This window comes from Haemaphysalis longicornis, unplaced genomic scaffold (assembly GCF_048455015.1).
Source record: "Haemaphysalis longicornis isolate Haplotype H1 unplaced genomic scaffold, Haemaphysalis longicornis Haplotype H1 scaffold_2, whole genome shotgun sequence".
Lineage (NCBI taxonomy): Eukaryota > Metazoa > Arthropoda > Arachnida > Ixodida > Ixodidae > Haemaphysalis > Haemaphysalis longicornis.
The window spans coordinates 78,398,832-78,413,025 of NW_027526295.1; the positions used below are offsets into that span (position 1 = coordinate 78,398,832).

Below are 14,194 nucleotides of genomic sequence, written 5' to 3' on the forward strand. Positions count from 1 at the left end.
AGCTTTGTCCACGACCATTATTGCACCACCCTTGTCCGCCGGTTTGATCACGCCTGTTTGATCACGATATCTCTATTATTTCGCAGCTCCTCGAGGGCTCTTCGCTCCTCACTATGCAGGTTATCACGGACGGGCAGGTGTTTAGAATACGCTTTAATTATGTTCTTTTGTTCCGCGGATATGCAAAGGTTCAAATGTTTATCCCTTCGTTCGTTTGGTGTCCAAGATTTGTCCGATAACATGGGCACGCTGTTTTGCCCCCACCCCCCATATCGTGTTCATGAAGGTACTCCCTTCAGCGCAAACTTCGGGAAAACACATCAAGGTCCTTGTACAGTTGAAATCCATCGAATTTACCAGAGGTTGGACAAAACCTTAGGCCTTTAGAAAGTAGGGTTTATGGGGCTCTGAAAGCATTTTGCAGGTGGAATTAATCACGTTGGTTGGTCGTGTTCTGACCTTTTCATCCAAGGGGAAGAGATTAACCACGTTAGTCGGTTTTGCTTTTACCTTTTCAGCGATGGGTTAGAGATTAGCCATGTTAGTTGGTTGTGTTTTGCCCTTTTCAGCGACGGGTGCACGCTCAGCGCAAGCAGCTGCCTGGGCGCGTGGGGGCCACAAGTGACTGACTTGGGCGAGGTCCACGTTATCCCATTGTAGCTTTTTCTGTTTCCTCTGTGAAATATCGTTTTTTTCTTGAGCCTCATATGTGTTCAATGCCTCTAATTCTGATTGAGGAAGCTCAGCCTGACGGCACTGCAGGCGCTCCTCACCCTTAATCTCCATAGCCCGGCGTCTGCTGTGCTCAACCACTATATTAGTAAGTCGGAGAGAGGCGTCAGATAGTGTTTCCTCCGACATTTTTTTCCTCGTGATCGTTAAATGTCATGGAGTTTGTGCACCCCACACTAAGACCCTTTAGTGCTACTTGAGATGAAATACACACCGACAAATGGAAAGCATGGAGTTCGAAGTGTATCCTCTTATCAATTTATTTTGTAATCGAAAGGAATTCGGGGACCGTTTCTGTTTGGGGCTGGCCATACCTGTTTGTGCCGGCAGTCACTCAGACGGGGGGGTCCACGGGAGGTGGGTAGGATAATGGGAGGGGGGCAGGAGGTAGGATAACTTTTTTTATTGAATCCTAAATGGAGTTTTGAAAAAGAGTTATCCCAAGATGCTATGAGTAAACTATTCACCAGTAGTGGGAGCCAACATCACTACTCTTGACTAAACTGATGGCGTCTCGCTTCTTTCGGTAAACACTGCGTAAGTCTATGTTCAAAATGTGAACTTTTTGCAGCGGTTCCTTCAAAACATGCACCCGGGATCTTCCTCTTGATTCATGCAATGAAGAAAGTAGAACAGATATATTCACCTTGGACACCGCCCTGCAGAATACGTCTTACGCGCTGTGCCCTGCAGTCCGTTTCACAGGTAAGAGTCCTTGCACAATGCAATTGCAGGGAGTAGGTACTTATTAACCACGTTCTTGATATATTACGTGCCGTATTTTTCTCTGATGCATTCATTAAAATAGGATTTATAAGTTTGTATAAAACGCCAGCTCTCAAACCCAGCTTCCCATTTTTTCAAAGATTTCATGGACAGCTGCAAAATTCGAAACCATTTACGTCGGCATTTCCGTCATTTTCGTCGGCATTTCGATGTCAAAGGTGCGCTGCCGCCAACAAACAGGGGCCGTACGAACTGACAAAATGGAGTGTTTAAGAGGGAAGGCTGAGTAGTTCAATGGTTTCGGTGGTTGCTGTTGTAGCGCCACCATACACATCGCGAGACGAATACGAGGGACTGCTGTAGTCGGTTCGGCCGCCAGAAATGGCGCCTGGTATTTTCTTCTTTCAGACTGTTTATACTGACTGCTTATAATCAAACGGACAAACGATAAAAAGTGTGTTTAAGCGAAACTTTGTGCCTCGCATTGTTGATGTTTGTACCTGAAAATGCCCGGTAAAACAGGCACCTTTCACTGACGAAGACGATGATCGTGGATGAAGCTTTGAAAAATTAAAGCGCTTCCATGCTACGCTTGGCCACAGCTTCGTTAGGCCCCCTCCTTTAGCGGTTAATGTGAATCAGGTGGAGGACGTGCGACCGTGTGACATATCTACGTCTAATTCCATGTTCTGAGGTGAGCGTCGACAGCCGTTACCTATATCTCGACGTGCGACGAGAAGGATGATGCTGGGCACGCCATAAAGCTGTCAGCCGCAGCACCATAGGTTTAACATGGAACTTTTACGCTTAGTACCTTAGTGGTAAAGTCACATTTACGCGTTCAACCCCATGAACCAGCACCCGTTGGAAAAATTGTTCACTGTCCGTCAAGTAGCAGGTGCACTCTTAGGCAAAAGGGGTGAAAAGTTCGTCTTCTGGGGGACTAGGAAGTGACTGTCACAATCACTGCACCATTTCGGGACTAAATACGAGCGGACGAACGGTTAGTCCGCCACCCTGTTTTTCCGTTCCGAAACTCCATTAAAACTAACTGCAGAAAAGAAGTCGCACCCCCTTCCCCCCCCCCCCAAAAAAAAAACAAAAAAACAAACGTAAGAAAAACAGCTCCAGCAGGGATCAAACCACCGAAAACCAGATGAACAGAACACGTTTCCTTAAGGCCAGGCGGCCTAGCAGGGGATTTGGTAGAAAATATCTATTCAAGAATGAAGCATGCCATACTTTGGAAAACGCGACGATTTATTCCGGCTGGTGCCCGAAGTGGCTTGAATGCACCATTATATGAATGAAAAACGCCAGTCGGACGTCCGTGTGGGCGGCCCATCGGCATGCAACAAATCCTTTTTTATGGAAACTGTTTAACGTGATTCTCTGCAATATTACTGAAGAGGCAACGTGCCAACGGCTGCACGTATCTTTATTTGTCAAAAAGTCAGAATAACTGTTCTCCGGCACGGGTGGTACAAGAGGTATGTATCCCGACGGATTGAATCAACAAAATATTTGTGGCAATAAGACATATTATTTCCTTAGTTTCAAGTTCAACGTGCCCAGCATTTCAGTTTTGTAAGAAGCGTTCGGTGGCAAGTGGGCACAAGGTTCATTCTTACAGCCATAACGTTTAGTGTTTTATTATATATGCTACAAGTATCATCTGAAATGGATAAAAGAATATGCATTATGATATACTATCTTAGCAGACTCGATAGTTTCACCACTTCTTAGGAACAGAATGGTGTTCAGTCGCTACTAATTTTATCCGCCAGCAATGCACGTGCCTCATAGTAAAAGTAGGCACTAAATACCACATTTTGTGTTGTCTTTTTATGTCTTTGTGGGTCCGCCCAGGAACATTGTGCCCGCTTTATCTTCAACCGAAATTTCTTTCTTGTCTCCTTGGCGCTGATGCGATCCTGCCAGAGACCTGCTTCACATGGAACAAGTTTCGCAGCTGCCTTGATGAAATGAACACTGCTTCTAAACTCAACTCCTGGATGCGGAACTTCAGACAAGAGCACTTGTTGTAAGATACCTTTTTTTCTTTTCTTATCCCCTTGTCACGGGCTTTTTTTCTTGTGAGCGGTGGGTGGCAAAATGGTTATTTCAAGAACTTCCTTTTAGTTACTGTTTCAGACAGGCACTCCTTTCTGTTACAGTGCTTTCCTATTACGAACAAAAATATACTCGAACTTAATCTAAAACTGTACGTGGATCTTAGCCACCGTGTTCTTCCTTTCGATGAAAAGGGAAACGTTTTTGCTTGTCCAGTTGTTACTTGGCTTTTCACCACAATGACTGCGTGACCGGACGACTTTGTGAACCTAATATTACTCTTTTTTCGTAAGCAATTATCCTCTAAACTTACTTCAGCAGTCATATAACAAACCACACTGCAGTGGACCCTTGCGGGTAGCGTACTATTTTATACAACCATTGTAAACAAACAACTACCACGCGTTTTCAGCCCCTACAGTTTGTGTAACTGATTGAACAAGGTAGGATAATCGATATTTCATTTTCTTTCAAAAGTAACAAATGAATATCGAGGGTCTGTTACATTCTCCTCCGGGCTTAAGTAATGATAAAAAAAGTAAAGCCGTTCCACTCAATGTGAAAGCTTTGGGAAGCAGTGATTCGCCATAATGGGCTGTATCGCCGTCGGCCTCTCAGTGCTACCACCCAACCAAAATTCTAATTTCCTGCCTTCGCAGTGCTTGCGCGCCCCCTGCCTGAAACTGCACCAGCAGGAGTTCTGTTGTGTTTGTTCTTGCTTTTCCTCCCCAAAGTGCCGTCGTAGAAATGTCCCTTTTTTGCGCTTACTGTTGCACGAACAAACCCAGCGAGCGTCTCTAATTAAATGAAGGTGGGCGCCGCCGGTTAATTTACGTATATTCTGCCTGAAGGGTACCTACGGTTTTCTTCTCGCGCTAAACAACGGGGAGATGAATGACAAGCGGCCTCGGTTCGCGAGTTTTAAACGATTATGACTATAATAACCCGCTTAGCTTTCCAAGCCTCTGTGTTCCACCGCGACGACAGCCAATGCTACGGAACGCCGTGTGGCTTTACTTGGGTACAGCGAGCGAGCTACGACGACAAGGCGCGGTTGTAAAGTGCGCTGCTCTTGACAGAGATGCACAAGGAGAGGAAGCGGAAATATAGTTCCAGGCGACGCATACAACAGAAGATAACCGAGCGTTCTTGAACACAATGTCAGCACCGTTGTTCGGAAGCAATGTCACAGAACATTCCCACTCCATGTACTTGCCAGCTGAATCTCATTAATATGGACACGATTATTGCAGTGAGTGGAGCTTTCCGTCAGATTCAATGTGAGCTCTTCTACCGCAGTTTCATGCAGGAGTATCAACTACCCCCTGATTACTGGATTGGCCGAACCTGGCTTGTTTGAAAACAGCCATTTAAGGAATAAATCCGGTTGTGCGAGACTTTCATTTTGTAGCAGGATCCAAGATCGCACAGTCGTTAAGTATTATTGCTAGACTTTATTATGTGTGTCCTAAAACTGCCATGTAAATATATTTGAGGCCGCGATCACAGAAAGCAACAGTCATCATTCTATTCGACTTAGGGAGGAGGATTAGCGTTAATGGAAATAAATTGGGTCCTAGACACAACCTCAAAAGGGGTATGATCTTCATTCCGGTGCCAGATTTTTAGCCTTCATAAGACATCTCAGATACTGTGAACCAAATCCATCGTAACTGAAAAAATTTTCAAATTCAGTGCAAGTGAAATTTTCCGCAGGCCGCCGAGAAATGTTTGACGCGTGCATGAGAAAAGCTCACTTGTGGCAGAACTTACTTGTGTACTGCTGCTGCTTCATGTTTACGCACGTAACGTAATGTTGGTGCCAAAAATGGCGTGAAAACACAGTACATGGAGTGGCTTGCGCATTCCTTATAATCGTCCGCGAGGCAGCACCGTACGTCGTGCAGAGCGCCGTGATTCGTGTATGCCAGATTTAGACTACGCTCCTTCTACAGAATGGTCATCTATTCAATTGCCGCTGAGGCAGCGCCCTTGGGAGCCGGTTGAGAAGGATGAACAACATGGCAGAGAAATAGTGTGGTGTTTTAATATGAAGGCAGTGAATGGCATATTCAATGCAAAAGGCGGCGCCTACTTAAAGGCTGTTGGAGGAATTGGAAACGTGGAAAATGCACCCACGCGGCAGCGAAGACTCGCACGCTTTGACGTTAGCCGAATAAAAACATTATGTAAAGCGATGAAACCACTGCTAGGCACTGCATGGGTCTCCGCCGAAGCACGTGGAAAGCAGGAAGTCCGGATTCGGCTGTGAGTGTGTTGATCGGTGGCAGCGGCTCGTCAAATCAAGCATTTGCCGCACTGACCACACACCAAGGCGCAAGAATTGCAGCTCAAAAGCGCAAGGAACATTCTGAGGCGTACAAACTTTGATAGCTCTTCCGCGTTTCGCGTCTCGGAAAAACTGCCTGAAGAGCGTTTCTTTTCGGTGGGGCTTCCTTATAGAGGCGGGGTGTTTCAACAACAAGCAGGCTACTGGTCTTGCATGAATAACGATTCGAAACTTTTGGCCAGACGGCGTGATCTTCTAGCTTAAATTGCACTGTGAAAAGTAATAAAGCAAATATACTGGACCTATTTTGCTTTCACATGGACTACATACTGCTATGGTCCTAACAGTCTGGTTAAATTCGTTTAGGAGCTAACTGGACACATAAAAGCTTACATTGTTCTCTTTTGAGGCCCCGGCCCCAACCTATCGCAAGGACTGTGAGAGAATTGTTTAGCTTCTGTTACCTTCCCACATCGGCTTTGGCTAGCTTCACTCCGGAAAAAACACATGCTTAGAGAGTGCACGAAACAGGAAGCGTTAATATTTAAAAGGGCCTTGCACCCTTGGGAAAGAAACCAATTCTGCCGATAGTGTACTGTTTTACGGCCGGGGTGCTCCATAGGCTCCAGAATTACAAGTACGTGCTTTATACCGGGCAAGGCAAGCTTCATTAGAAACGTTCATGGGCGAACACCACGGGCTCACAGTGAGTTTAGCACGTTGTGTTTAGAAGGTGTGGGAAACCATTGTTCAAAGAAGCCTTCCCCACGCAGTTTGATTACTTCATAAAGACGTCTGAAAGGCAAGCGCCTGCCTGCAACATTTCGTTCAGTTCTTATGATGAATACAACCACGTCGAAATAGATTTGAAAAACATGGCTACAATAGTTGAAGTGTCCTTCACGCGTGGAGAAGAATTTCTTCAAAGTTCTGCAGTGAACGTACCTCATAACGAAGTGAAACGTATGAAGAGGGGTTCTTGTACACGTGTAGGGTGTACATAGTGAACCAGATATGTGGCCACCAAAAGTACCAAACTATTAGTTAAAACAAGACAAAAAGTCGAAATCGCCATAGCTGGAAAGGCAAACTAATTCAAGATAATAATAAATCATTTAAATACTGGAAACCATATTTTAAAACTAGCGACAATCTCCGCAAGAAAAAGACTTTGCCCACTTCTAGCAAAGTATAAGGTACTTTCCAACGCGTTCAATACAACCTCCTAACCTTTCACCAGAGCAATATTTGAAAGCGGCAATAGCGACCTTCATCTGTGTAAACGCTTCTGGGGAAACTGAGAGAGAGAGAGAAAACTTTATTATTTGCAGTAGGTTTAAGGGGTCGGGGTGGCCGCAGGCTCCAGCCTGGCGGCGACTAGCGTAGCCCTGTCCACGAGGGAGAGTTGTGTCCCTAGGTCAGAGCTACCCAGCGCCCCCTCCCACTGCTCGTCGGAGGAAATTAGAGGGAAAGGGTCTTTAGGGCAGCCCCACATGGAGTGGGGTACAGTGGAGCGTGTGCCACAGGCAGGACAATTGGGGGAAGGGTAAAGGGAGGGGTGGATGTGGTGAAGTACCGCTCGGCAAGGGAGAGTGTAAGTCTGGAGGAGTCGCCATGTGCGTTCCTGCACGTGGGTGAGCTGGGAATGGAAGCGAATATGACGCACGCGCTCCAGATGGCGTTTCATACCACGGGCACTTGTAAGTACAAAGAAAATTGCATCTTGAATCTCCGGCTATGGTCCTTAAATGCGAACTATTGTTTATATCGGAGTAATTTGCCTGAGAGTCTGAGAGCCAGTCTTCAAACGAGGCTTTGATACCTGCATTAGGCACAGAGGTGAGAGTGCCAGGGTATGTCTGTGTTAGTTCAGGCAGCGAGAAAACAAGGAACAGGACCTATCAAGAAGTAGAATTGCAGCACAGCTGTGTTACATGCGTGAAACGTAAGCGCAAACAGACACAGGGACAAAAAAGGGAAACGACACCAGCGCTTACTATCGACTGAAAGATTTATTAATATTGAATACACATTTATACTACACCAAGACCATACATTCAAGAACGTGTGACCATCGCACATGCGTATGGCGGTACATGAGGACAACCACCCCATTTCCTTCTCCTCTTTTTCTTTATCTCGTCTTCTACCCCCTCTCCTTAAGTGGTTGCACTTCTTTATCTAGAATACTCAGCGACGGGTGACTTAAACAATCAGAAGCCCTAACCCGGATATGGAAGACTTCAGAAATTTCTCTGTTAGCACGGTATCTGTGCTTAAAAACAACTTTTGTGTCTGTGAAGCTTGGCGTACAAACGTAGTCTGAACAGTACAGCACCAGGTGTGTGTAGGTCCTTTCTTTTAAGGAGGAATGGTGCTCCCTCAAGCTTACATTGAGACAGCGGCCGGAATGGCCGACGTAAACCTGGCCACCGGACATAGGAATGCAGTACACAACATTGGTCATACACTGAACAAATTGGAGTCTTCGTTATATCAAACAGCCACGTCGGGGAATATTGTCTCGGGAATCGAGCCTGTTGCTCATCATGCTGCATAATCTGCCCAGCTTGTTCTTGGCCGACAAAACAACCTAAGCGCCGAGTCTGTCAGCCTTCTTAAGGCGATGCGACCACGCATGTACATAGGGGATGACCGCCACTTTTTTACTCTTGTCCGTATCTGTTATGTGATGTGCGAAACCTTTCAACTGCTTAACAAGACGCAGACAGATCGCCTGGAGCACGAAGAGGGGAACGCCGGCGTTCCCCAGCCGAACTATTGGCGCATTGAAACTTTGTTGCGCCACATGATAACAGGACTTGTTAAGTGGGGATTTGAGGCACTTGTGGGCTATCCCGTACTTAACCAGCTTGGAATGAAAAGAAGCAAAGTTCAAGAGCGGCTAGCTAGAACAGGGCGCGTACATCCAGCAAGTATGATGCCAGGAGAAACGGGGCACGAGGTAAATAAATTTGAAAGGGCCGTTAACAGGAACCTCGGCCGCGAACTTCAAACCTGTATATTTCCCCTTGAAGGCATCAAGAAGAGCACATTCGAAGGTCTGAAGTTGTACGTTGCAGCCAAGGACCAAAAAATCGTCCACATAACGGAAAACCTTAGTGGCAACACAGTGTAAAGCAAGCTGCACATCACAGTCCTTGCCCACCTTGCCCACAAAAATGTTGTTCAGGACTGGAGAAACCTTAGACGCAATGCACACTCCCGACGTTTGTACGTGTACCTTGTTTACAAACCCCACACCAGTACTCTGAATGTAGAAACTGAGCAGCTCCAAAGACGTCCAGGAAGGCAAAGGATGAGGCTGTCGTCTAGGAAAAGCCAATATACAGTAAACTCTCTTTAAACGGAAATCGCTTAAACGGAATTACCGCTTGAACGGAACAGTGCCCTGTAAATCGTTTGTTTTTGTATTCAGATAACGTAAAAAAACTCGGTAATCGGAACTAAAATTTCCGCGTCACCGTATAAACGGAACTAGAAATGAAACTTCTTTGTGAAATCCATTGTGGGAATAAGCTTTTTACTGTTCCGGCTGCCTTGTTTTTGTTTTTCTTCCTCCATGATTTGTTTAGCCTCTTTGGCCTCGTCTCGATAGTTGTCAGCCGTGCTAGCGCAACAAATGCGACACCGCAGTTCTTGTTCCAGTCGTTCGGTATCGATTCAAGACGCGGAGGTTACAGGGCTCAGCTCCTGCCGCCTCGTTCATGCCATCGTCGTGCTATTCGTGCTTCATTACCGCATGCCGTCTACTAAATTCGGTGGCTCGTAAGCACTCGCGAATATGAGGCCTCTATAGCCTCCGTGAAAATGCAGCTGCATCGACTCAAGCAAAAATAATTGATACATTTTATAGTGAACAGCGACTCATTGTTTCCAAATCAACTTCGTGAATGCTGTGCCAAAAAATCTTGTAGTTTTCTTGCTTTCTGAAAAACTATCACCTACATTCACCTTCTAGAGCTTAGAGTTTCATGAAATGGTATTAAGACTGTAAAAAGTTGCACTTTCACACATATATCTCAGTAAATTGACCTCCTGTTAAACGGAACTAATTTTTTCGGTCCCTTGAAGTTCGGTTTATTGAGAGTCTACTGTACTTACATTATGTAAAGGGAACCGTTCTCAAAGGTTGGTTAGTGGGTTGGAGCCAAAGAGCGTGGTGCGTACCCACTCTAGAGGATTGGCCAAGTCAGATTGGGTACACTGGTTAAGAATTCAAACTAAGGGTAAAATAGAGCTGTGGAGTGTGAGGGAAGTGATGTTGGCAATTTTGAGAGTACCAGAAAAAGAAAATACGAAATGTCAGGTAGGCGACCGGATTGTGAAATTAAAGTGTGAAGTGCACGACAAACATCCCCGCTGCAGAAACGTAAACCTGATGCCCCAAATGACAATAAATTCGATACAGACAAGGAAAGACCCAGGCGCTGGAGAGGAACCTCCTGGAATCGATTTAAGATAGGACAACCGCCGGCAAGACAGCAGTAAATGTTCGATTGTCTCCTCCTCTTGACAAAACTCGCATTGGGCCGAAGGCGCTATGCGTGCGCAGTGGAGATAGAAATTCAAATTGGGCACTCGGCAGCGAAAGCCGGTCAATGTGACCTCGCAAAATTGCGACTGCATAACATACCTCTTCCACACGTACCGCAGGTGCTCAATTTCGGGGCATCCAGATATACTGTCTGGGTGCAAGCTGTCCAGCGAGCTATACCTGCGAAACCGGGATGCAACAACTTGGGCTATGGGGGGCACAGCATTAACCAGCGGTCCATTCAATGCCAAACCTGCCAGATAATCCGCGGTTTCATTAAGGTGGAAACCCCTGTGTCCTGGAACCCAGGCAAGGCGGATTTCTTGTACATAGGGTGGTAGGAGCATCGAGAGCGTTCGGCTTAGAGGGGTAAATCTTAGAGTAGATAGGGTGGAGCAGACTGAAAGCAAGTCCGTCACAATAATCACTTTCGAAATGTCTTCATTGAGTTTTCTAATGGCAATGGCAATCGCCAAAAATTCATCTCGTCGCCTCGCTTGGTAGTCTTCGTCTTCTTCGTCTGAGTGCCTGCTTAGCTGGGTGTGAGCTTCTTCGTCTTCCATGAAAGTTCCAACATCTTCCCATCCCACAAGCGTTCGTGTATGCGAGATAAGACAAATCGATGAAGGTACTGTCCGAGTCCAGCAATGGTGTTTCGTACATTCATGTCCAGCCGGTGTCTCAGGTTCGTTTTTTTTTCTTATCTTCGGCCTAGCCTTTCTTCGTGATTTTGCCTTTTTTCTTACTTTTGCCCTATTTTTTGTTTTGATATCTGTGTCAGGCGACTGATCGCAGTCGTATCCTCGTTTGCAGATCCGAATGGGCGAAGACGCAGGATGTAGTTTTCTTGACATCTTGCCTTTGCACCCGATGCCCGGTTTAAACCGTGAACGTTGATATCTTGTTCTGTGTGAATCTTCTGAGGACCACGCTGTCCAGGTTTCTTCACTTTGTGCACACGTCTGGTGGCTTGCTTCGTCGTACATGTGATCATGCCGATGACAGCGTTGTCATCTGGTGTATTTCCTGGAAAATAGGATGTGTAGTGTGTAGCAAGGGCGAAGTCGACATAAAGGTGTACGGTTATCGACGAATCCGAGTCTTTACGGGCAGCGCGTTCGAACAGTTCGTTCCTTGTAGCACTCATATCTTGTGGTTGTAGCCGCTGTACTAATATCTCGGTCGTAAGTCTCGCTCCGTTAACGCACTCCTGTCGCAGACACACATCCAGAACATGGTCGCGCTTCTGTCTCAGTGATGACTCGTTGTTGTCCTGTGCAGTTCCTTGCACTTTTGGCGGCAGCACACGAGTATCTGGATTCACTTCTTACGTCTTCAGTAAATCCTCCTGGATACAGTATGCACCTCCACACTTTGTATCCGCACGCCGGTCTCAAGCACTTCAGGCACGTAGGCGTCGCCGGTAATGCCTTCGGCAGCCGGTTCGTCGTCCACAATTTTCTCTTCGGGCAGGGATGTGGTGGACGTGGATTGCGATGATTTGATTTGATTCTGGCTATTCTTCGGCGGCTGGTGTTGTGTGTCCAGTATTACGGCCTCTTCGTTTCTGAGCGAGTGAGGCACTGTTGTCTGGGGTCTCGTCTCAGCCGAGTAGTCATTAGGAGATGAACATGCCATGGTTGGGGCTGGTGATGCAAGTATGCTTGATGGTTCTTGCTGTTCGTGAGCGATTACCGAAATGCCCCTCGATGTTGTCGAAGCCGTTGGCTCCCTGCAGGTTTCCGTTCTCTCCTCAGGCTCGTTGCCCTCGCTTGTAGGACTCGATTCATAATGCGGTAGGTGTTGCCTTCTGTCCTCTTTGGCGAGAGGTCGCTCCTGAGGGGCGAGGGTTTCTCGCCGTAAAGCCTTTTTCTAGGTAACAAATAATTCTGTATGCTTCTCTGACCGAATGTATAGCGTGGTCGTGTTGGCCATCGACACTGGTTCTGCATGCAAGGGCATCCAGCTTCTCGGTGATTGCAGCAAGCCGGTCGTCACTGTGCTGAAGCCTTGCTATCGAAACTGCGGCCTCGACATCTTTGTTGTGCTCTAGAGTAGGCGTTATCTCGGCGATAAGCTTGCGATTAAATTCGAGAAGGCTGTTCGGGGAAATGCGGGCCGGTTCCGCTGTCTCGACGCCTTCTCCTCGCTTCGGAGTGAGCATCGCGGTTGAAAAATGCAATTCCTCTGCATGGCTGACCTCGTCGTGTCGCTTGACGTCCTGGGTTTCGGCACCATATGGAAAACGTACAGGGAGGCAACAGAGGAGGCCGTCGTCTAGGAAAAGCCAATATATTTACATAATGTACAGGGAACCATTCTCAAAGCAGCCATCTCGTCGCCTCGCTTGGTCGTCTTCGTCTGAGTGCCTGTTCAGCTGGGTGCGAGCTCCTTCGTCTTCCATGAAAGTTCCAACACTTATCTTCAAACCCCACACGAGGGGCCCCATTCTCGACTGAACAAATTGCTGGCAATTCTGTCAATTTTACAGAAGTCTTTTCTGATTGGCTTTCAATTTTGGTCGCGTGCTTCCGGTTTACAAAGCGGTTGTGTGTGCTGTCATTTTGACGTTTCATGACGTTGCCGCGCACCAGTTCTAAAGTTTGCCTTATTTCTCGTTACTGAAAGCGCCTAATTCTTGGCCGGCAGTGAAAAACTAGACCAAATGCACCGGACATGACAACGTAAGACTGTCTTTGCTATTCAACAACAATAGACCCTATGCAAAATGCGCCCCGCCATCTCACGTCGACTCCGGTAACTAGGTCCGCCATTTTGGTGCGGTCGTTTAAAACCGAAACCAAGTAGCAAAACATAGAAGGCGTGCATTGACCGCTCTTGGTGATGGAATGCCATGCCGGAGCATTGCTCCGTGTCGCAGTGCACGCAATGCAGAACTACCGCTCCAAATGGAGAAAAAATATGTGAAGTTCCACGCTCTTTAACGAACTTTCTGACGCGAACTATGCCGGCGCGAGCAACCTTTATGACACTCTGGGCGCGGTGCGCTGAGAGCGAATACTTGTCGTTGGTTTGCAAAGCGCGGGATTCCGTAGACGCTGTCCGGATGAACAATACAACTGCGATGGACTTCTGTGGTCAAGCCTTTGTATATAAATGACGCCTGAGCGTGCGCCACCTATTCATGCGACTGACAGCGGTGCTCGACCGGCAAAACAGTACCACACGTTGCCAAAATTAGGCTGTTTCTCCACTCGTCCTTTGGCTCTGCGCCCGCTTCATTTCACTGTTCAACGGTACCGCTTAGCCCATACACCAGACTTTATTTTATCTAGGGCTCTAAACAAACTTTTTTTGCCGCACTACGCCATCACGGCGCGGTTGAAAATTTCCTCTGTCGCGGGCGCGCACGATATGGAGTATCTTGTTGGTTTCTTTTACGTTGAATTTAGCCGCGTGTCGATGCACAAGTGGCGTACACTGTTTTATGATGATCTAACGGTGCAAAAGTTGAGCTTTTGCACTTGGTTCCCGATTTGCCAGGCTGAAAGGTTTGTTGTTACCTCAAGTTGTTTGTTGTTACGTCAGACTTTTGTTGCCCATTGTCATTTCAGCCATGATGTATTTACTGTCGAATATTTTGCGACTAAAATACACACTCACTCCTCTAGTTTGTCACATGCTGCATGCATGCCTCCGACGTAGTGATAGTGGCTATTGATGTAGGTAGCTGAGACAATTTTCAAGTTTTATTAAAAAAAAAAGAAAACGGCCAGAGTTGCATCAGGCCGCCGCGCATCAGCTTTATAGCTTTTGCCTTTTTTTGTATCCACAGTGAAAATCCCAGTAGATTA

At 46.7% G+C, this 14,194-nt stretch overlaps 1 long non-coding RNA gene across 1 annotated transcript in view; it reads left to right on the forward strand.

The window, feature by feature from the left end:
• The window catches only part of LOC144169010 (uncharacterized), a 113,476-nt gene that overhangs the window by 90,007 nt on the left and 9,275 nt on the right, over window positions 1-14,194 (forward strand). Inside the window, exons 4-5 of the long non-coding RNA XR_013322334.1 lie at window positions 1,304-1,437; window positions 3,400-3,502. This is a non-coding gene — a long non-coding RNA (uncharacterized LOC144169010). The remainder of the gene's footprint in view (window positions 1-1,303; window positions 1,438-3,399; window positions 3,503-14,194) is intronic.